The sequence below is a fragment of the Schistocerca americana genome, chromosome 5 (genome assembly GCF_021461395.2).
Source record: "Schistocerca americana isolate TAMUIC-IGC-003095 chromosome 5, iqSchAmer2.1, whole genome shotgun sequence".
In the NCBI taxonomy this organism is placed as follows: Eukaryota; Metazoa; Arthropoda; class Insecta; order Orthoptera; family Acrididae; genus Schistocerca; species Schistocerca americana.
In genome coordinates, this window is record NC_060123.1 from 757,020,096 (window position 1) to 757,043,467 (window position 23,372).

The 23,372-nt window shown below is 41.4% G+C and overlaps 1 protein-coding gene across 3 annotated transcripts in view; it reads left to right on the forward strand.

Annotated features, from left to right (window-relative positions):
* The window catches only part of LOC124615385, a 251,077-nt gene that overhangs the window by 191,575 nt on the left and 36,130 nt on the right, over positions 1–23,372 (forward strand). For all 3 annotated transcript variants that reach the window (XM_047143209.1, XM_047143210.1, XM_047143211.1), the window contains exon 6: positions 21,829–22,007. The gene's annotated coding sequence lies outside the window, so the exon portion shown is untranslated. The remainder of the gene's footprint in view (positions 1–21,828; positions 22,008–23,372) is intronic.

The window sequence follows — 23,372 nt, forward strand, 5'->3', positions numbered from 1 at the left end:
CAGTATTAGTTAGAACTTCAGATTGCTTGCTGTCAAATAAGGAAGAAGGGGTAGATAATACTTCTCTGAAGTTTTTGAAATTATTTTTGGAAGTGGCGACTGAGCTATTATTCGAGTTGGTGCATAGAATCTAAGAGTTTGGAGACAAACCACCCAACTCTCTGGAAAAATATCACCCACACAGTAGCAAATATAGCGAGGACAGACGAGTGCGAGAACTATCGCAGAGTCAGTAGAACAGTTCACGCGTCAAAGTGGCTGACGAGAATAGTATACGGGAGAGTGCAAAAGAAAATTGAGGATGTGTCGGATGAGAATCAGCTTGACTTTCAGAAAGATAAAAGCAGTAGATAGGCAGTTGTGACATAATGGAAGCAAGACATAAGAAAAATAAACAAATTTTTGTAGGATTTGTTGACCTGGAAAAAGTGCTTGACAATGCAAAATGGTTATGTTCTAAATTTGGAACACAATAGAAGTAAGGAATAGCAAAACACATAATATACAATATGTACAAGAACAAAGAGGCAACAGTGAGAAGGAAGATCGAGAGTGAAGCACTCAAATTAAAAAGGGTGTAAGAGAGGTATGTTCTCTTTTGCCCCCACTTTTCAACCTTCAGCATTGAAGAGGCAATAGTTGAAATAAAAGAAAAGGTACCAGAGTGGGGTTAAAATTTAAGTCGAAAGGATACCATTGATAATATTCACTGACAGAATCACTATCCTCGGTGAAAGTGAAGAGGAATTATAGGAGCTGTTGACAGGAATGAACAGTTTAATGAATGGTAAATGCGGCTTAAGAGTAAATTGTAGAAAGATGAAAATGATGAGAAGTAGTAGAAATGATATTAGTGATAAACTGAACATCAAAATTGGTGACCACAAAGTAGACAAAATTAAAGAATGTGCTACCTTGGAACAAAAAAACGTGATGGGCAAAGTCTGGGAAACATAAAGAGCAGACTAACATAGAGGGTATTCATCATCAGAAGAAGTCTGTAGTATTTTAGCCAATGGCTGATACTAGCAAAGAAATTTCTGGGAATATATGTCTGGAATACAGGACTGGGTGGTAGTGAATTGTGGACTGTGGGAAAAACCAGGAAGGGAAGAGGCCCAAAGTGTTTGAGATGTGACTCTATAGAAGGATGCTGAAAATTAGGTGGCTGATAAAGAGTGAGGAAGTTGTCCACAGTACAAGTAAAGAAGATAACATACGGAAAACACTGACAAGAAGAAAGGACGGGATGACACGACGTTTAAAAACATTAGGGAATGATTTCCTCAGTACTAGTGGCTAAAAACTATAGGGGAAGACAGAGACTGCCAAGCATCTGACAAATTCAGGGTGCATCGTAACTAATTGTGTAATTGCACACAGTTGAAGATGGTGTAATATTCTGGTTCAGAAATAAAGTGTAAAAGTTTTGTTTTTCTGTGTATAAAAGCAGCCACATACCATCCAACAAACATGACATGATGTACGCCAAGTAAAAGACAGCAACAGAAAAAAGAGCACAGAAAATACATCACAAACAGTGCCAATAATTGCTTAAAACATGCTGTAACATACAATAAATAAGATTAAAAAAAACCACCGATGACGACGATATTTGTCGCCGAAACTAGTTTGGGATAATAAAGAAATAAACAAGTAACAAGGTGTTTTGCATCAAGGTGAACTCAATTTTCTGATGTTACTATTTTTCTATGCAAACACGGACCAAATGGAAGAGTTCAAAGATAATATTATTGTCAGAGACACACTTGTCTGATTATGAACTAATGGGATTGCCCAATTGAAGGTTTACACCAGGTATCAAAGTTGTGGAGTCTTTGTTGCAGCTAGCTTTATAAGCTTGGGATCAGTATTTGGGTGCTGGATTGCAGTTCTTTCTGTGGATGTGGGGTTAGTTTCTGTGTTAGGGATTTGGAGAATGAGGGTGGTGAAAGGTTTGAGATTAGGGAATTCAGGAAAGTTACCAGAGGATAATTGGGGGGAGTGAGGTGCTGATCACGATTGAATGGAGAGGAAATTGAGCAAGGCAGAGTCCAATATTAGTTTTGGGTCAAGTCTTATCAATGCAGTTGGTGCTGAGGAGGTGTTTCCATTGTGGGGAACTGGAGAATTCTGGAATGTATTCTGGGTTCAAATATAATAAGTTTCCAAGAGACTGAAAAGCTTATGTCGACAAATCGACAGGTTTTCAAGAAGCGTCACTCACGTGAGACTCAGCTTGCCCTTTTCTTACATGATATACTGTGGACTGTGGATGAAGGGCAACATGCAGATTCCATATTCACAGATTTCTGAAAAGCATTTGACACAGTGCCCCACTGCAGTCTCTTAATGAAGGTACGAGCTTACAGAATAGGATCCCAGAAATGCGAACATGTGGTGGAAGTAGGTCTGTAAGGGAGGGTTTGATGGAGGCTCTTGTGATTGTTGTGGATTTGGTAGTGAAATGTGGGATTATGAGGTTAACTGATTGGTGAGTGTTTTGAAGTGGTTGTTGTCCACCTGCTTTAATTCCTGGATGGCATTTGTTTCATTAATTAAAACTTCCGGGCTGAATTGCCATGGTCCGTATATAAAACTACTTCTCCTTCCTGACATTTCGTTGCCTACTGCGGGCAACATCTTCTGAGGTGAGTCGGTGACTGGCTGCTAGGCGCCGGAGGTCCCGCTTATACAGAGCGCTTAGATGGTGCCACAACTCGTCACGTGCTTTCGACTTTAAAACTATCTCTGGCTAGTACCATCTCTGTCGATTACAGCTTCTAGCCAGAGATAGTTTTAAAGTCGAAAGCACGTGACGAGTTGTGGCACCATCTAAGCGCTCTGTATAAGCGGGACCTCCAGCGCCTAGCAGCCGGTCGCCAACTCACCTCAGAAGATGTTGCCCGCAGTAGGCAACGAAACGTCAGGAAGGAGAAGAAGTTTTATATACGGACCACGGCAATTCAGCCCGGAAGTTTTAATTGATGAAGACACCGGCCGTGAAAGCTTACTTGTTAGGGCATTCGTTTCAGTTTAGGATTGTCGGTGAGAGCTATGGACTGGTGGAATATGAACAGGTAGGTATCATTATGGAGGAATGGGTTGCAGCTGGAGATGGATAATTTGATGATCAGACCTTTTGGGAGATGTCAGAAGCTGAGCAACAACACAGGAACAGTATGTGGGTCTGTGTTCTGGCTAGAAAAAGGGAAACTTTTCCATGTTGGTGCATATAGAAGGAGCAAGGAACTGTAGTGGAGGACAAAAAAAAGTAAAAATATGATGGACTGTCTTAAAACCCCAAAAAAGACAGAACGAAATGAAGAATAGTGAGGAAACGAAAAATCAGATGAAATATAACAAAAAAACAAGGTGAAAATGAAAGGTGGATGAGGTCACAAACAAAATAGAAAAAAAGTATAGTAATTATGTGTGGTGCAGATTGGTGGGTATATCTGAGTGTAGAGAGGAAAAGCAGCACGTGTAAATGGATCGGACGAGGTCAGAACGGTGCGTGCCTGAGCGGATGAGGCAAATAACTGTAAACTACGAGGTGTAAGAAAATGTGTAGTGCGGGCAGGCCCACGAGGAATGTGGAAAATGCAGGAGTGAAGTGAAGGGGTGCAATCAGTTTGACAGTCCAGGAATAATTACGTCATCAGGGAGAATGTGTAAGGGTTGTGCACCTAGGGTACACTCGGGCACACTGCAGTGCACTGTAAGCCACACGGCGGCTCAGCTGTCGGTAGTTCGCGAGGTGCGTGGTAAGAGAGTGGGATGGTGTGTAGTTTAGGAGCTGATGAGGAAATTCAGGAAAGCAGAGAAAGATATTGACACACTGTATAATGTGATGCGATAGAGAACGGTAACAATGGGAAACAGCACTAGGACTGGGAAATCTGGGTACGAAGTAACAACAGTATGGAGTTGGATGCACTGCTTCTCACCACACAGGTGGGAGGCATTGTGTGGCATCTTCATGATCTGTAGTGAGTGGGAGGACACTATCCACATTCCTCCAGAATTTTAACACCTTTTCCCCTCCTCGTCAGAACAGGCCACCTTCCTCGAGGTCGACTGCCTCCGGATGGCTCCGTCGGCACCTCCTTACACGTCGGACCTGCCTACCTATCTCGACAGCTGACATCCGCTCCTCGGCCAGAGTCCATTCTGTACAGCTGAGCCACCTGTGGTCATTTTATAGGGAGAGACGAGTACTTCCTCTCCAGACATGTTGAGGGTCTCAGTGAGGCCTTCACAGATAGAATTTACTCTCCTCATTATGTCCAGAAACAGATCTCCCACACCTTGTCTCCCCAGTCACATACTTGGAGTGTGTCGAAAAAAAGTCTCGAACAATCTTCTTGTTTTTGAGTGGAAAGTCTTAAGGTAGATCTTTGGTCTGGTACGAGATGAGATCACTGGAGAATGGAGGATCAGATATAATTGTGAGCTAGACAAAATATACAATAGACCAAACATTGTAGGACTGATGAGAACCGAGCACTTTGTACGGGCGGGACATCTCAGCTGGACGGGTAAATGCCGACGGCCGTCGAAAGCTACGGATTATACTCCCTGTGGAAGATGTCCACTAAGAAGACCAAAGAAGAGAAGGGGGGATGGGATCCGTAAGGACTTGCTGCAGATTGGAATAGAGAATGATTGGTGCCAGGAGGCAGAAAACAGAACCCGCTGGAGCAGGAACCTCGTAGCAGCGCGCAGCCCTCTGGGCCTGATCGCATAAACTAAAGTAAAGTAAAGTAAAGTGAGTAAGTAACACAAAAGAGACTTTTACCTATCGTACACAAAATGGTATCGTGGATGCCCAGCTTCGTGCCTCTGTTTTACAAAGCTACTTTATTTATCACAAATAAGATACTTCTTTTTCATATTATGTTATTACAAATACCATTTTATTTGTTTCAAAGTACTTATTAATTGGATAATTTGCATTCAGAATTGTCATTGACAATAACCGTGGACCACTGCAATGATCCATTCTCTCTGCCCATTGTACAAGCTGACTTTTCTAAACCAGTATACTTTCCAAAACGACAAACTTAGTTTTCATTGTCAACAACTATCCTTATGCCTATAACTACACTTATTCCAAATACTGTCATTATTTAAAATTATAAAAGGGTGAAAGTTTCACATGCATCCCCTGTTTGCAATTAATGCTCAGCTGACTGAAACTGGGAAAACTACTGCAATACCACAGATAAACTTAATAACATGTCATCTGAGCATACCTTTTCAATTAACAAGAGAGAGTTGCCTATTAAAATTGCATTTGGAATCATTATATATGAGTTACAGGGAGAAATGTTTCGAAGAGCAGAACTGTATTTACTAAATGCCGTCTTTACGCGCGGAAAATTGTTCGTAGCCTTTTCGAGGTCAGCTACCGGGTAATCAAAAAGTCAGTATAAATTTGAAAAGACATAGGGTTTTATTAGAACCAAAAAAATACAAACGTTCAAAACATGTCCGACAGATGGCACTTCATGTGATCAGAATAGCAATAATTAGCATAACAAAGTAAGACAAAGCAAAGATGATGCTCTTTACAGGAAATGCTCAATATGTCCACCATCATTCCTCAACTTAGCTGTAGTCGAGGAATAATGTTGTGAACAGCACTTTAAAGCATGTCCGGAGTTATGGTGAGGCATTGGCGCCGGATGTTGTCTTTCAGCATCCCTAGAGATGTCGGTCGATCATGATACACTTGCGACTTCAGGTAACCCCAAAGCCAATAATCGCACGGACTGAGGTCTGCGGACCTGGGAGGCCAAGCATGACGAAAGTGGCGGCTGAGCACACGATCATCACCCCCAATGACGCGCGCAACAGATCTTTCACGCATCTAGCATGGGGTGTTTTTTTTTTGGTTCTAATAAAACCCCATGTCATTCCAAGCATGTGTGTTAATGTTTACCTCTCTATCTACTATATTCCGTGGTTTATTAAGTTATCAAATTTATGCTGACTTTTTGATCACCCGGTAAATCCGCTACTATTTTTGTATCCCGTATAGGCAAAAAGTACACGTAGCTTACATTCTTATGTGAAGTGTCGTTTGCACTGAGACATTGTAATGCTCTGTAAAGAATTTTGTTCAAAATTATGTGCAAGGAAAAATATATATATATATATATATATTATAAAAAAAAAAAACAAAGATGAGGTGACTTACCGAACGAAAGCGCTGGCAGGTCGATAGACACACAAACATACACACAAAATTCAAGCTTTCGCAACAAACTGTTGCCTCATCAGGAAAGAGGGAAGGAGAGGGAAAGACGAAAGGAAGTGGGTTTTAAGGGAGAGGGTAAGAAGTCATTCCAATCCCGGGAGCGGAAAGACTTACCTTAGGGGGAAAAAAGGACAGGTATACACTCGCACACACACACATATCCATCCACACATACAGACACAAGCAGACATATTTAAAGACAAAGAGTTTGGGCAGAGATGTCAGTCGAGGCAGAAGTGTAGAGGCAAAGAAGTTGTTGAAAGACAGGTGAGGTATGAGTGGCAGCAACTTGAAATTAGCGGAGATTGAGGCCTGGCGGATAACGAGAAGAGAGGATATACTGAAGGGTAAGTTCCCATCTCCGGAGTTCGGATAGGTTGGTGTTGGTGGGAAGTATCCAGATAACCCGGACGGTGTAACACTCTGCCAAGATGTGCTGGCTGTGCACCAAGGCATGTTAAGCCACAGGGTGATCCTCATTACCAACAAACACTGTCTGCCTGTGTCCATTCATGCGAATGGACAGTTTGTTGCTGGTCATTCCCACATAGAATGCATCACAGTGTAGGCAGGTCAGTTGGTAAATCACGTGGGTGCTTTCACACGTGGCTCTGCCTTTGATCGTGTACACGTTCCGGGTTACAGGACTGGAGTAGGTGGTGGTGAGAGGGTGCAAGGGACAGGTTTTGCATCGGGGGGCGGTTACAAGGATAGGAGCCAGAGGGTAGGGAAGGTGGTTTGGGGATTTCATAGGGATGAACTAACAGGTTACGAAGGTTAGGTGGACGGCGGAAAGACACTCTTGGCGGAGTGGGGAGGATTTCATGAAGGATGGATCTCATTTCAGGGCAGGATTTGAGGAAGTCGTATCCCTGCTGGAGAGCCACAGTCAGAGTCTGGTCCAGTCCCGGAAAGTATCCTGTCACAAGTGGGGCACTTTTGGGGTTCTTCTGTGGGGGATTCTGGGTTTGAGGGGATGAGGAAGTGGCTCTGGTTATTTGCTTCTGTACCAGGTCGGGAGGGTAGTTGCGGGATGCGAAAGCTGTTGTCAGGTTGTTGGTGTAATGATTCAGGGATTCCGGACTGGAGCAGATTTGTTTGCCGCGAAGACCTAGGCTGTAGGGAAGGGACCGTTTGATGTGGAGTGGGTGGCAGCTGTCATAATGGAGGTACTGTTGCTTGTTGGTGGGCTTGATGTGGACGGACGTGTGAAGTTGGCCATTGGACAGGTGGAGGTACAGTTTGTTGCGAAAGCTTGAATTTTGTGTGTATGTTTGTGTTTGTTTGTGTGTCTATCGACCTGCCAGCGCTTTCGTTCGGTAAGTCACCTCATCTTTGTTTTTTTTATATATATATATATATGAGAGAGGATCAGGAAGAAATGCACAAAAAATCTTTCTCCCCCGGTATTGCAGGTAGAATGCTGAAATTTCGTGATGATATAATTTGAAGTTTTCACTACAGAGGGTATTTTGTTTTCATGTGCAGCTCTAGTGAGAGAAGCCTAAACTACACAAAAACACGGCACACGTGTTACTGTCATCAACTTGTGAAGAGCAGTGAAGTGTAGTTCAATATTTGTGGGCCAGAGGGCATAAACTGAGTGAAACTGACAGGGACATGCGTGGCTCGTGTGCAACGACTGTACAGACTGTAGCAGTGTCTCCAGGTGGTGTGCATTCTTCGGAGAGAACCGTGTTGACCTCAGTGATTCGCCAAACTCTGGGTGACCGGTAACAGCTGCAACCCCGCCACATGTCGAGCCACTGAGGCAGCAATTTTGAAAGACCGGCACACGCAACTGCGAACCTTATCGCAGCAATTCGAGATTTGCTATAGTGCAGTGTACAATATTTTTCGCGACACGTCGAAATTTCGTAAAGTTAGTTCTCACTCGGCACATACGAACACGATAGACGACTGCAAGGGCCAGCGAATGGTGATGGGCTCGAACCACTTCATGCATTATTCGGCAGAACGGTACAACTTTCTGAAAGGAATCGTCACCGGTGACGAGTCTCGGGCATACCACTACGTGCCCGAAACCGAACACGCCTCGACGGTGTGGAAACGTGCCGGTTCCCTAGTATGAAAAAAATTCAGAGTGACTCAGTCTATTGGGAAAATGCTTGTGACAGTGTTCTGAGATACGCTCAGTGTGGTACGGTGGACTACACTGAACATGGAATCACGGTGAATGCTTCAGTCTACATTAAAACTTCGGTTAAATTGCGCCGTGCCCTTTCGTGACAGACATCCCGACATTAATGCTGACGGTTCAGACTTCTTTGTGACAATGCTCGCCCCCTCATTGCTGCTCCTGTTTGTGCCAAATTTGGGTGGGAGGTGCTCCAGAAACTACCACATAATGTGGACCTTGCATCTGTTTGGTCCTGTGAAGAAATTGCTGACCAGGCAATGCTTTGGGACAGATACAAAAGTGAAATCGGCAGTCCACAGGTGGCTATACTCCAACCAAACAGACTTCTATGAACAGGGGACATTGAAACTGGTACCGCGACGGAAGAATTGTGTCGAGTATGTCGGTGACTGTGTAAAAAAGTAGGTAAAAGATGCAAATGGATTTGTGATTTTTTTTTTGTTTTGTTACCTATTAAACTTTTTAGTGATAAAATTATTGTGTGCTACTTTCTGATTTTTCCTCTTACAAAAATGTGTCATAAATTCCTGATTATTATTTCGTGTCATTTGCTTCATTTTTAAAGATGTGTTCTCTTCATTCCCACAACTATCCGTATCCTAGCCATTACACTAATTCCAAATACTGTCATTATTTAGAACTGTAAAAGTGTGGAAGTTTCACACAGGTCCACCGGTATCCCTCTAATAGACCTAGACACGAGACCTGCCTCGTAATTCCTCCCACTGCAACGTACTCCAGTCCTGTCACAGACATCAGAGGCAGGGTCACCTGTGGAAGCAGCCGTGCAGTCCGCCAGTTTAGCTGCGACCACTGTGTGGCATTCTACACGGGCACCACTGCCGGTGAGCTGTTTCTCCACACGAACGGCCGTCGCTCGACTGTGGCTGACACACAGGTGGTCCGAGTACCGAGTGTGCTATCTGACAGTTTATTTTAATAGTTTTATTAGTTTAATGATAAATGGTTTTTTGATGTTACCGAATCAGCTCTCAAAAGGTACGAAACTCGTTCGGATGGAACTTTAGAGCGTATCTGTCACTGTCTATAATGTATCCGAGTTAAATGTTGCACTTCAATGGACGAAATTCGTCGTTGCTTTTTAGAATCTCACGAGCAAAGGACAGACACTGTGACCCAGTAATTCTGACGAATTTAAAGTGGGAGTTTACAGCCACTCTGATGTAGCTCCTGTGAAAGGGTGTGGTTGACTGTCGCTCCATTTTTAGAAATAATCTGGGTGTGGTGTTGCAGTGCGAGATCTTGTGAATGGTGGGCTCCGTGTGGTTCCCAAGTTGTGCAGCGGCTGTAAACTGAAAATTTACGGAGTAAGCAGCAACCAGTCACAAAATCGTGTTTTCTTTATTTACTTTTGCAAATCGATTTCAACTGATTAACAGCTACAAACACGAGAATAAAAATAAAAATAATTAATAACAGTGACCAAATGAATAAATGTACATAAAGCAACGTAAAACCAATTAAATGTATATAGATGCATTTAACCATTTAAAATGCGCATACAAATTTACCTTTCAACGAATATGTTCCCTGAGTAGTAACACTGTATTAAGCAGAGGCCAAACATTAAGTGGTATGTCGAGAACTGACTGTGACAACGAGGAACTGTAAGGGGGCGCTGCAAAGCAAACCCACCCTCTATGCGAAAAGATACAGTTAAAATAAAAATGAGAAGAAGAAATTACATACAACGTGAGGTAAAATATAATGATAAAATACTGAAATATTTACAAAAAAGGGATATATTGACAAAGATTTTGTCAGCCACATAGTACTGTTATATACGCCAAAAAGCGATTGTACAAATTAGTAAAAAGGAACAAATGTAGGTCGATTTGCAAAAATAAATAAAGAAAACATGATTTTGCGACTGGTTGTTGCTTACATGGTAATTTTAATGTGAGAACTGTTTGTGAGTAGGTGGAATTTGTTGTAGATTCACATGGGGAGAAACTCCTGGCTTTTTTTCTTTTTATGAAGCATACAACACACAGGTGTTTAGGCATCTTCTATTATTAGTATTGGTGTCCTTTAAACCGTCATCACCGTATTTGTATACATGTAAGAAAGTGTGAAACGGGCAGAAATGCTTAAAGTACAATCACTTATATGTGAGATGATATAAGCTAATACTGACAAAAGACCAAATATTATTCACATAACATAACATATCATCTCCCCCAAGAACCATGGACCTTGTCATTGGTGGGGAAGCTCGCGTGCCTCAGCAAAATAGAGTGTCGTACAGTAGTTGCAACCACAGCGGAGGGGTATCTGTTGAGAGGCCAGACAAATGTGTGGTTCCTGAAGAGGGGCAGCAGTCTTTTCAGTAGTTGCAGTTGCAACAGTCGAGCTGATTGACTGATCTGGCCTTGTAACACTAACCAAAACGGCCTTGCTGTGCTGGTGCTGCGAATGGCTGAAAGCAAGGGGAAACTACAGCCGTAATTTTTCCTGAGGGCATGCAGCTTTACTGTATGGTTAAATGATGGTGGTATCCTCTTGGGTAAAATATTCTGGAGGTAAAATAGTTCCCCGTTCAGATCTTGGGCTGGGGGCTACTAAGGAGGATGTCGTCACAAGGAGAAACAAAACTGGTGTTCTGCTGATTGGAGTGTGGAATGTCAGATCCCTTAATAGGGCAGGTAGGCTAGAAAACTTAAAAAGGGAAATGGATAGGTTAAAGTTAGATGTAGTGGGAATTAGTTAAGTTCGGTGACAGGAAGAACAAGACTTCTGGTCAGGGGAATACAGCGTTATATATACAGAATCATATAGGACGAATGCAGGAGTCGGTTTCATGATGAATAAAAAAATGGGAACACAGGTAAGGTACTATGAACAGCATATTGAATGCCTATTTGTAGCCAAGATAGACACGAAGCCCACATCTATCACACTAGTACAAGTTTATATGTCAAGTAGCTCCACAGATGATGAAGAGATTGAAGAAATGTGATAAAAGAAATTATTCAGATAGTTAAGGGAGACAAAAATTTAGTAGTCATGGGGGACTGGAATACGATTGTAGGAAAAGGAAGAGAAAGAACTGTAATAGGTGAATACGGACTGGGGGTGTGGAATGAAAGGGGAAGACGCCTGGTAGAATTTCGCACAGGGCATAACTTAATCATAGCTAAAACTTGGTTTAAGAATCATGAAAGAAGGTTGTATTCATGGAAGAGGCCTGGAGACACTGAATGTTTCATATAGATTACATAACAGTAAGACAGAGAATTAGGACCCAGGTTTTAAATTGTAAGACATTTCCAGGGACAGATGTGAACTATGACCACAATATATTGGTTATGAACTATAGATTGAAACTGAAGAAACTGCAAAAAGGTAGAAATTTAAGGAGATGGAACCTGGATAAACTGAAAGAACCAGAGGTTGTAGAGAGTTTCAGGGGGAGCATTAGGGAAGAATTGACAAGAACAGGGGAAAGGAATGTAGAAGAAGAATGGGTAGCTCTGAGAGATGAAATAGTGAAGGCAGCAGAGGATCAAGTAGGTAAAAAGAAGAGGGCTTGTAGAAATCCTTGGGTAACAGAAGAGAGATTGAATTTAATTGATGAAAGGAAAAAATACAGAAATGCAGTAAATGAAGCAGGCAAAAAGGAATACAAACATCTCAAAAATGAGAATGACAGGAAGTGCAAAATGGCGAAGCAAGGATGGCTAGAGGACAGATGTAAAGACATAGAAGCACATATGAGTAGGGGTAAGATAGATACTGCCTACAGGAAAATTAGAGAGACCTTTGGAGAAAAGCGAACCACCTGTATGCACATCAAGAGCTCAGATGAAAAACCCATCCTATGCAAAGAAGGGAAAGCAGAAAGGTGGAAGGAATATATAGAGAGTCTATACAAGGACAATGGACTTCAGGGCAATATTATGGAAATGGAGCAGGATGTAGAGGAAGATGAAATGGGAGATGTGATACTGCATGAAGAATTTGACAGAGGACTGAAAGACCTGAGTCAAAACAAGGCCCCAGGAGTAGACAACATTCCATTGGAACTACTGACGGCCTTAGGAGAGCAAGTCCTGACAAAACTCTACCACCTGGTGAGCAAGATGTATGAGACAAGTGAAATACCCTCAGACTTCAAGAAGAATATAATAATTCCAATCCTAATGAAAGGAGGTGTTGATAGATGTGAAAATTACAGAACTATCAGTTTAATAAGTCACGGTTGCAAAATACTAACACAAGTTCTTTACAGACGAATGTAAAAACTGGTAGAAGCCAACCTTTGGGAAGATCAATTAGGATTCCGTGGATATGTTGGAACACGTGACACAATACTCACCCTACGGCTTATCTTAGAATATAGATTAAGGAAAGGCAAACCTACATTTCTGGCATTTGGAGACTTATAGAAAGCTTTTGACAATGTTGACTGTAATACTGTCTTTCAGGTTCTGAAGGTGGCAGGGAGCAAAAGGCTATTTACAATTTGTACAGAAACCAGATTGCAGTTATAAGAGTCAAGGGGAGTGGTTGAGAAGGGAGTGAGACAGGGTTCTGGCCCATCCCCCATGTTATTCAATCTGTATTTTGAGCAATCAGTAAAGGAAACAAAAGAAAAATTTGGAGTAGGAATTATAATCCATGGAGAATAAATAAAAGCTTTGAGGTTTGCTGATGGCATTGTAATTCCCTCAGAGACAGCAAAGGACCTAGAAGAGCAACTGAATGGAATGGACAGTGTCTTGAAAGGAGAATATAAGATGAACAACACTAAAAGCAAAATGAGGTTAATGGAATGTAGTCAAACTAAATCAGGTGATGCTGAGGGTATTAGATTAGGAAATGAGATATTTAAAATAGTAAATGAGTTTTGTTATTTGGGGAGCAAAATAACTGAGGAGGGTTTGAGTAAAGAAGATATACTTGTGAAATGTAAATTGACTATGACAAGGAAAATGTTTCTGACTAAGAGAAATTTTTTAACATCAAATTTGAATGTCAGAAAGTCGTTTCTGAAAGTATTTGTGTGAAGTATAGGCATGTATGGAAGTGAACATGGACAATAAATAGTTTAGACAAGAAGAGAATACAAGCTTTCGAAATGTGGTGCTACAGAAGAATGCTGAAGATTAGATGGGTAGATCACATAACTAATGAGGAGGTACTGAATAGAATTGGGGAGAAGAGGAATTTGTGGCACAACTTGACTAGAACAAGGGATCGATTGGTAGGACACATTCTGAGGCATCAGTGGATCACAAATTTAGTATTGGAGGGAAGTGTGGAGGGTAAAAATCGTAGAGGGTGACCAAGAGATGAATACTCTAAGCAGATTCAGAAGGATGTAGGTTGCAGTAGGTACTGGGAGATGAAGAAGCTTGCACAGGATAGAGTAGGATGGAGAGCAGCACCAAACCAGTCTCAGGACTGAAGACCACAACAACAACATATCACATCACTGTGTCTATCCATGAAAATACTGCCCCATCTGAACATGCACAAACTATCTTTGTTCTTTATTTTGTGATAGTAATACAGTCATGGAAAAAACACTGGCAAAAATATATAAAGTCAGGTATTTTTGCACAACAGTTGGTGTGTCCTATTATAACCGATCATCTGCTAATTGTAAAAAAAAATCTGACCATAGATGTTTGTTACAAAGTGAAATTGAGGCAAAGATACCACTAATGCTGCTTCATGCTTTGAGTGTTGAAAGTTACCGCAATGTGTTAAACAAAACATTCACTCTAAACATAAAAACAATAAAAAAAATTTCTGTAAAAGTACAAGCCAGTTGTACAAGAGGTCAATGAAAGACGAAAGTTGGTAAGCTATCAGAACCATTGCAAAAAGTCAAAAGTGTAGAATAGCACATAGGTGTAGATAGTAGATACAGGTATGAATAGTAGCATTACATTAAAGTGAAGTAATTATATCGAAATCATATGAAAAGTATAGCACGCATTTAAAAATGTAGGTCACCACACAGATGTTTGTGGATGAATAGTAATCACAGCTCAAGTCATCTTGCTGGTATTAAACATCTTGTCTCATAAAGTACAGAAACATAATAAAGCTTTCGGATGTACTTATGCAAAAATTACAGTCAATGTAAATGAAAAGATATTCATATAATGTAAATAACTGACAGATTTTAGACATTTAACATTAGACTTTCCTAACACATTAGTGGGTCAGATCCACGGATTAGGTGCTAGCGCAAGACAATGGAAGTCACAACAAAGTCACGTAACTAGTGTTATGCATGACAAAGATCAAGCCCTGCAGGAGGCTAGAGAGGCTGAACAAACAGTAATAGCCTTTATGTCAGTACAACAGCAAACAGTAATAACCTTTATGTCAGTACAGGTAGTAAAACTTTGTAACCGTTTGGAGGAGAGATCGTTTCATGAGCTATAGTGTACACACACACACACACACACACATTCTCCTCTCTGCAGGCTGGACACACAGTGTGAGTGAGTGTTCTCTAACTCACAGAAGGATGTTTTCCCAGAAGTAGCAAGATTTTCCTCCTCTTTTTGTGTGATCTGTTGAAAACTCAACACTCCTGGTATTTGGTGAGTGGCCTCATTTACTCCTAATTATAAACAAACAACAATTTTTTGACCAAAAATTAGTGCACAATATTTGCAGGAATTAACACAATATTCCAATCAGTTAATGTCTCTACACTTATGTTTGTCTGACTCAAACTTGTTGCAATATTTTTTACACTTATAGCACTGCACACAGTCAGTCGACAGCCCCAATATTTCAAACATATTGTTGTATTTAGGATACATGCCACAAGTAATCACCACAAGTACCGTTTTCGTAAAGAAAAAATAAGTTGGCAGCTTTCATCCAATGTGCCTGTTGCAGATGATTTCTCTGATTTCCCTACTCCCATCCTGAATTTCTTCCAACGTAATTTGAAGGCTTACATCACAGGAAAGAAATTAGTGAGTCTTCAATGAACATAGTGAGTTTGTGTGTGGTTGTGTGTGTGTGTGTGTGTGTGTGTGTGTGTGTGTGTGTGTGTGTGTGTGTGTGTGTGAGAGAGAGAGAGAGAGAGAGAGAGAGAGAGAGAGAGAGAGAGAGATTCCAGCAATAATTGTGTTAACACATTTGCTTGACTATTGTATTCATATTTCATTAGGAAAGAAAAAGGAAAAGTATACATGACGGTTTCTTAATTCTTATTACAGACTTCTGAGGGTTGTGGAGGAGACTTAGATTCTTCATCCAAACTTTGTCTACTAAGTCTAGAAATTTGCTGTTTCAGTGTGAAATAAGTGTGAAGCTCAGACCACTTTGAAGTAACCTGCTTCACGGTACGCACACAGTGGAGATATGGGCACTCACCGTCGGGTCCTCTTCTGTGTGACAAAAATGTCCTCCTGAAAAGCAGTGTGTGGAGAAATCTGTGAAGAAACGCAGTCAACCGCTCCAGTTGCAAAACGTACCAGTTTCTCACAGTCATTGTTGTGTTTGGAGGGAAATGGTAAGCAGTATCATAATCCCAGTAGAGAGTGACGGCACTGCCCTCTCCTCGGTTTGTGTGTGTGCGGTGGAGTGGAAGGTTTGGAAGTGATCTGATATTAAAACTAAACTTATATCAAAATGGTACATTTCCACAGACAGTAACTCAAGTTTTGATGACGAAACTCTAAGTCCCCTTTACAACTGTAGAAGTGCCCGTAAGCTTTTCCTCCTGCAACCCTTGAAGACTGCAAGAGGACACAAATGAATTAATGACATTTAGCTGCTAGAGGGCTTTTATTTACATCAGTGGGAAAATTTGAAAATTTGTGCCAGACCGGGATTTGACCCGGGTCTCCTGCTCACTCGGCAAATGCTCTGACCACCGAGGCATCTGGACACGGTAGTCATTGCAGCTTCACGGACTACCGTATCACACCTCCTGTCAGACCTAGTTCTCAATTTATGGGTGTAATGAGCAGGGGCACTATCTCAGTAGTGTGTGGATAAATGGAGAATTTGAGTCTAAAGGGAGGTGAGCCAGCATCTGTCTAGCAAGCAGGAGGTGCAGGTTCGGATCCCGGTCCAGCACAAACTTTTAATTTTCCCCACTGATGTAACTCGATGCCCACTAGCAGCTAAATGTCAGCAATTCCTTTGTGTCTCGATTCGTACTGGTTGCAGGATCAAAAAAGGTGTCTGTTCTCTTGGACACGTGAATTTTGCAGTAACTTTCATTTTCGAGTTGGAGAGGAAAAAGTACTGCGAGAACAGAAATTATAAGCCCTGCGGACGGGAGTTGACTGTTTAGACACGGGTTTCGTACCGTTCGGCCACAGTCGGTGAGGCTTTCCTCGTGAAATGTATCTCTGATAGTGGATGACATTTCACTGTGACAGGTACCGCAGCTGTATACATTTTAAGAAATCGTTATTTGCACAGTCTCAGGTGTATGACATAAATGATTGAGGACTAGCTTTGATCAAATATAAGAGAAAGGAAAAAAAAATAAAAAAACTGTCCTGAGCGGGATACGGGTCCATTTGACCAAAATTTTCAGAGTAACTGTAGGCCATAACTCGACTATTGCGGACCTACAGCAGATTGGTATGAGTGCACGGAAATGTGTGTGATTTTAAACTGACTTGCCCCCAGATAGCTACCTGTTATGCTAAAGAGCATAGTTACAAAACACAAAGGAAGGACTAGATAGGTTGAGGACAAAGGGCACTAGGAATGGGAAATGGCAGTTGGTAAGAAGGCAGCTAGGAGGAGTAGATATTCGGACAGTTGTCGTATAACAGATAGATTTTACCAACTGTCTGTGTTTAGTGGAGTGTCTCTTGCAGCCTCTTGTAACTGTAGGTGTAGGAAACATGCAGAAGTCCTCAGCAGTTAGAGAACCTGAGTCAGTTGCAAATTCTAGCAGCAGAATCTTCTTCTTCCTGTTAGATAATTCACACGGCAGAGGTATGAACCCGCAGTTGCAGGAAGTGTCGGGGGGAGAGTAACAGGTCACCGGCATTGTGAAGCCTAGTGCAGGATTGGCTCAGGTGACCGTTAATGTAGAGGAGTTACGTAGGAATTTTACAAAAGAGGATCACATCGTGATTGTGAGTGGCGCTGGGAATAGTATCGATAGGGTGAGGGAGTGTGATGCAGGTGGTCACCTGGTAGAGATAGCTACTCAAACTGGTGGCACTAACGTGCACTTCGTGCAACCGTTTCAGCGTCACGACTGGCCTCGTCGTAGTGTTGCCGTTAGGTGTGTTAACGTGGGGCTGGAGAAGGCACTGATGGAGGAGGACACAGACTCGACTGGCAGCACTGCCATGTGATCCATCAGTAGATCGGATGTCACTAGGCATGGTCTGCACCTCAATAGGTATGGAGAGGGGAGGCTGCCAAAGCTTATAGGTAACAGTGTAGTGGGTGGTGGTGGGATCACTTGTGGAAAAATTCCTGTAGTAATTGGTGTTAGAGCTGCATCTTTTTTAGATTGAAGTCAGCTGATAGGTGTTGTTGTTGTTGTGGTCTTCAGTCCTGAGACTGGTTTGATGCAGCTCTCCATGCTACACTATCCTGTGCAAGCTTCTTCATCTCGCAGTACTTACTGTAGCCTACATCCTTCTGAATCTGCTTAGTGTATTCATCTCTTGGTCTCCCTCTATGATTTTTACCCTCCATGCTACCCTCCAATACTAAATTAGTGATCCCTTGATGCCTCAGAACATGCCCTTCCAACCGATCCCTTCTTCTTGTCAAGTTGTGCCACAAGCTCCTCTTCTCCAGAATTCTGTTCAATACCTCCTCATTAGTTATGTGATCTACCCATCTAATCTTCAGGATTCTTCTGTAGCACCATATTTCGAAAGCTTCTATTCTCTTCTTGTCTAAACTATTTATAGTCCATGTTTCACTTCCATACATGGCTACACTCCATACAAATACTTTCAGAAACGACTTCCTGACACTTAAATCTATACTCGATGTTAACAAATTTCTCTTCTTCAGAAATACTTTCCTTGCCATTGCCAGTCTACATTTTATATCCTCTCTACTTCGACCATCATCAGTTATTTTGCTCCTCAAGTAGCAAAATTCCTTTACTACTTTAAGTGTCTCATTTCCTAATCAAATACCCTCAGCATCACCCGACATAATTCGACTACATTCCATTATCCTCGTTTTGCTTTTGTTGATGTTCATCTTGTAGCCACCTTTCAAGACACCATCCATTCCGTTCAACTGCTCTTCCAAGTCCTTTGCTGTCTCTGACAGAATTACAATGTCATCGGCGAACCTCAAAGTTTTTATTTCTTCTCCGTGGATTTTAATACCTACTCCGAATTTTTCTTTTGTTTCCTTCACTGCTTGCTCAATATACAGATTGAATAAAGTCGGGAAGAGGCTACAACTCTGTCTCACTCCCTTCCCAACCACTGCTTCCCTTTCATGTCCCTCAACTCTTATAACTGCCATCTGGTTCCTGTACAAATTGTAAATAGCCTTTCGCTCTCTGTATTTTAACCCTGCCACCTTCAGAATTTGAAAGGGAGTATTCCAGTCAACATTGTCAAAAGCTTTCTCTAAGTCTACAAATGGTAGAAACATAGGTTTGCCTTTCCTTAATCTATCTTCTAAGATAAGTCGTAACGTCATTATTGCCTTACGTGTTCCAACATTTCTACGGAACGGATGGGTTAAACATCATCATCAGTTATCTGCTATATTAGCAGGTCCTTTGCCTCTCCATTTTCTGCGATCCATTGCTTCCTTCTTAAGGCTGCTGTATGTTGTACCGTCCATCATGTCATCCAGTATCTGGAATCTCTTCCTTCCTCGCTTCCTTTTCCCTTCTACATAACCTTCTAAAACTGTTTTTATCAGTCCGTCATTCTTTCTTAATATATGCCCAATCCAATTTCTTTTTCTTCTCTTTATTACATCTAGTAACTGCCTTTTCTCTCCCACTCTTCTCAGTACCTCTTCATTTTTTACTCTGTCCATCCAACTTATTCCTTCCATCTTCCGCCATGTCCAGATCTCAAAAGCCTCCAGCCTTTCTCTGTCTTTTTTCCTCATAGTCCATGTTTCAGCGCCATATAGAAGAACACTCCATACAAGACATTTTATGAGTCTCTTTCTGAGTTCCCTGTCCATACCGCTGCAGAAGATTCTCCTTTTCTTATAAAACGCCTCTTTTGCCATTGCTATCCTTGTTTTAATTTCTTTTGTTAAACAAAAGGTTTCAAACGGTAGGCATCCTTTTTTATTTAACTAAGGCATTTGATTGTGTTGTTCAAAGAATATTGCTGCAGAAGTTGACCATTATGGAATACAGGGGGTAGCTCACAATTGGTTCACCTCTCATTTTAACAATACAGCAAAACATCATGATCCACAGTGTTGAGAATGTGTACAATGTGGGGTCTGAGGGGTGCGGGGGGGGGGGGGGGGGGGGGGGAGGGGGGGTGCACCAGCGATCAGTGCTGGGGCCACTCCTGTTCCTTATTTATATAAATGATATGCCTCCAAGTATTACAGGTGATTCTAAAATATTTCTGTTCACTGATGACACCAGCTTGGTAGTAAAAGATGTGTGCAACATTGGCTCTGTTTCAGATAATGCAGTTCATGACATAAGTTCACAGCTTGTAGAAAAGAAACTAATGCTAAATTACAGTAAGACTCGGTCTTTACAGTATCTAACAGACAATTCAACAAAACCTGACATTTTAATTTCACTGAATGGGCATGTGATTATTTAAATTGAACAGATCAAATTTCTAGGTGTTTAGACAAGATCCTGAATAGTTTACTATCTACCTAAAGACTTAATGGTGCCATTTGTGCTATTTAAATGGTATCTGAAATAGGTGATAGTTTGATACAAAAAGTCATTTACTTTGCTTATTTTTATTTTCTTATGACATTTTGTATTATATTATTGGGGAACTCTTCCCATTCTCTAAGGATATTTGTGGCTGAGAAACAGGCAGTTCGGGCAATAACTGAATCTATTGTCGACCCTTGTTCATTAGTCTGGACATTCTGAAATTGGCCTATAAATATATGTATTCTTTACTGTCATTTATTGTTAACAATATCAGCTTATTCCCAAGAATTAGCAGCTTTCACTCAGTTAATACTAGACAAAAGTCCAATCTCCATTTGGGTCGCACTTCGTTGGCTCTTGTGCAGAAAGGGGTGCATCCATTTTCAATAAGCTACCACAAGAATTCAAATGTCTTAGCAGTAATCCACACTCTTTCAAATAGAAACTGAAGAGCTTCCTCATGAGCCACTTGTCATGTTCTGTCAAGCAGTTCCTAGAAAAAATAAGCCGATTCCTGTGTTATATTGTTGATTTTGTTTACATAAACTTATGGCTTGTCTTTTTTGGGTTCATAAACATTTTATTTTATCTGTCAATACTTTTATGCTGTAATTTCATGTACTGACCAGTCCCATGACCTTAAAGATTTGTTCCTCAATTTGGTCCTACAAAACTAGTTGCTTAAAATAAAAAAATTAAAAAAAAAGTTCCTGAAGATTATGATTCCTGCTGACCAGTCAAATGTAGGCAAACTTTAAATTACTGCCTGTGGGTAGTTATGTTTGTTGCAAATTTTCTGTGGTGTCTACTGGGCGATGCACGACTGTGCTAATTATAGCATACTGTCATTAATTTATTAAGATGGTAATTTATGTTGGAGAAATGGAACTACACTAAGATAGTAGACATGTAGTACCACAAGATTTGATGTTGTTAACAGTGAAATCTAAGGGCTAGCTAATGTGGAAAGACACTGAATTAACTGTTATTGTAACAAGTGGAGTAGCACCTTATTCTGACAAAAGCACACTGGTAGACACACACAGACTGATTCCCTTCCTGGAGGAGGTTTTGTATGCTCATTGCTGACTCTCCTTAATTTTGTGGCCATAGCTTATCATAATTGCCCTTCTGACCTCTGATTATTCCGAAAATTTTGCTCAGTTTGATGTTGCTTATGCTGCTCTGGCATTATCTTCAGTTTTTTTGCCTCCCTGTTTATTGATCCTATTAATATCTGAGTGTTCACAGTTGGTGATGAGTCAGGTATATGTGAAACAAATTGAAATTCAGTCTTTGATATCTTTGAAGCTATTATACTTACAATTCCCTTATTTTTAAGTATTCTGAAATTCTACCTGCCCCAAATTGGCTAGTGTATTGTGACCTGTGACTTGGATATTTCCTAAAAACTATTTTATCTTTGCATGGCACTCAGTTAGAATATCAAAGTCGTCAAAACTGGTGAGCAGTTTGCAAGCAGGTCATTTAAATTTTGTCTCTCTGATTTTTTTCTCTAATAAAGACAAGATAATCTGACACAACTTTAACTATGTATTTAATTGTGTTTTAAAGGGGTCGAGGGCTGAAAAGATTGAGAAAGCTGGACATATGGTGTGGACCTGGCTTGGACAATGAGACAATAATTGCCATCAGCCGTGGGCTCCCTGCTTTGCGGAACTCTCTGTCTGTGATGCAAAGGTGCTCTCGGCTGCTGCCTTCTCTGAGATCTACCGCCTGGAACAGCTTGAAATGTAAGCACTGCTACTGACTTTGTAGTGTAGTTCAAACAAAATAACTGGCTAGGTGATGAAACTGTAACTGGTGAAGGAGTTGAGAACTGTATGAGTAATTCATAAATGTGATGATTGAAAATGTGTTAAAAATCATAAGTGCAGCCATTAAATGAAAACACATTGGGGGACATTAAAATTGCAACAGTACACAACTGGAACATGAGGAACATCAAATTTGCTTGAAGGGTACTGAATGTTTGGATACGCAAACAACTGGCATTTCAGTGTAACCCCACAGAGTAAGTAGAAGTAAATCCACTACCTTCTATATGTGAGGAAAGATTACACAGTGGATTTCACATTCAGAAATCACATTAGATGTTGTTTGTGAAAAGGTTGCATTATACCTCGTGTAAGATGGAGAAATGTCTGTCGGCACATGTCAGGATATGAGAGCAGCACGGTTGTGGCCTGTAGAGACTGTTGTTTATCAATGAATGATGTTACTGCTTACATCAGTCGAGATCCGACAACTCTACTGCAAATATGGAACCGATGTATACTTGCACCAAGAATGATCAAAAGTACTGTTTGTTAACAAAACCAAAACTCAATTATAATGTCCTCGGACAAATATCCACACGACTATATGCACATGTCAAAGAAAGTTTTGCATCACCCTGGTTCCCAGAACTCTTGAAGATAGACATTGACTGTGGATATTGTATCACAGACACAGTCCCTTTGACTGTTGAGAGGTGTCACTAAACCTGCCCAAAGGTGTAAACAATCCTGCATGAGCAGCACATATTAGATGCGAGGGGGTCCGATAGCCAATCAGTTCCAGTCATCTACCAGGAAGTAAAAGGTACACGGCTTGTGTTGTCTGTATTTCAATCGTGCCTAGACAGTCATGGTCGCAGTTTGATCACATCCCCAGTGTTACTTTGTGCCAGGAAGGGCTTTCAACAAGGGAAGTGTCCAGGCATCACGGATTGAACCAAAGAGATGTTGTTCAGATGTGGACAAGATACAGAGAGACAGGATCTGTCGATGACATGCCTTGCTCAGGCCGTCCAGTGGATGACCGCTATCTACGGATTAAGCCTCACAGGAACCCTGATAGCACTGCCACCGTGTTGAATAATGCTTTTCGTGCAGCCACAGGACGTCATTTTGTGACTCAACTGCACGCAGTAGTCTGCATGATGTGCAACTTCACTCCTGATGCCCGTGGTGAGGTCCATCTTTGCAACCGTGACACCATGCAGAGTGGTACAGATGGGCCCAACAACATGCCGAATGTACAGCAGTCCGGACCACTACGTCTGAAGGTCTCGCTGTATGGTGGTACAACGTGCAATGTGTGGTTTTCACGAGCAA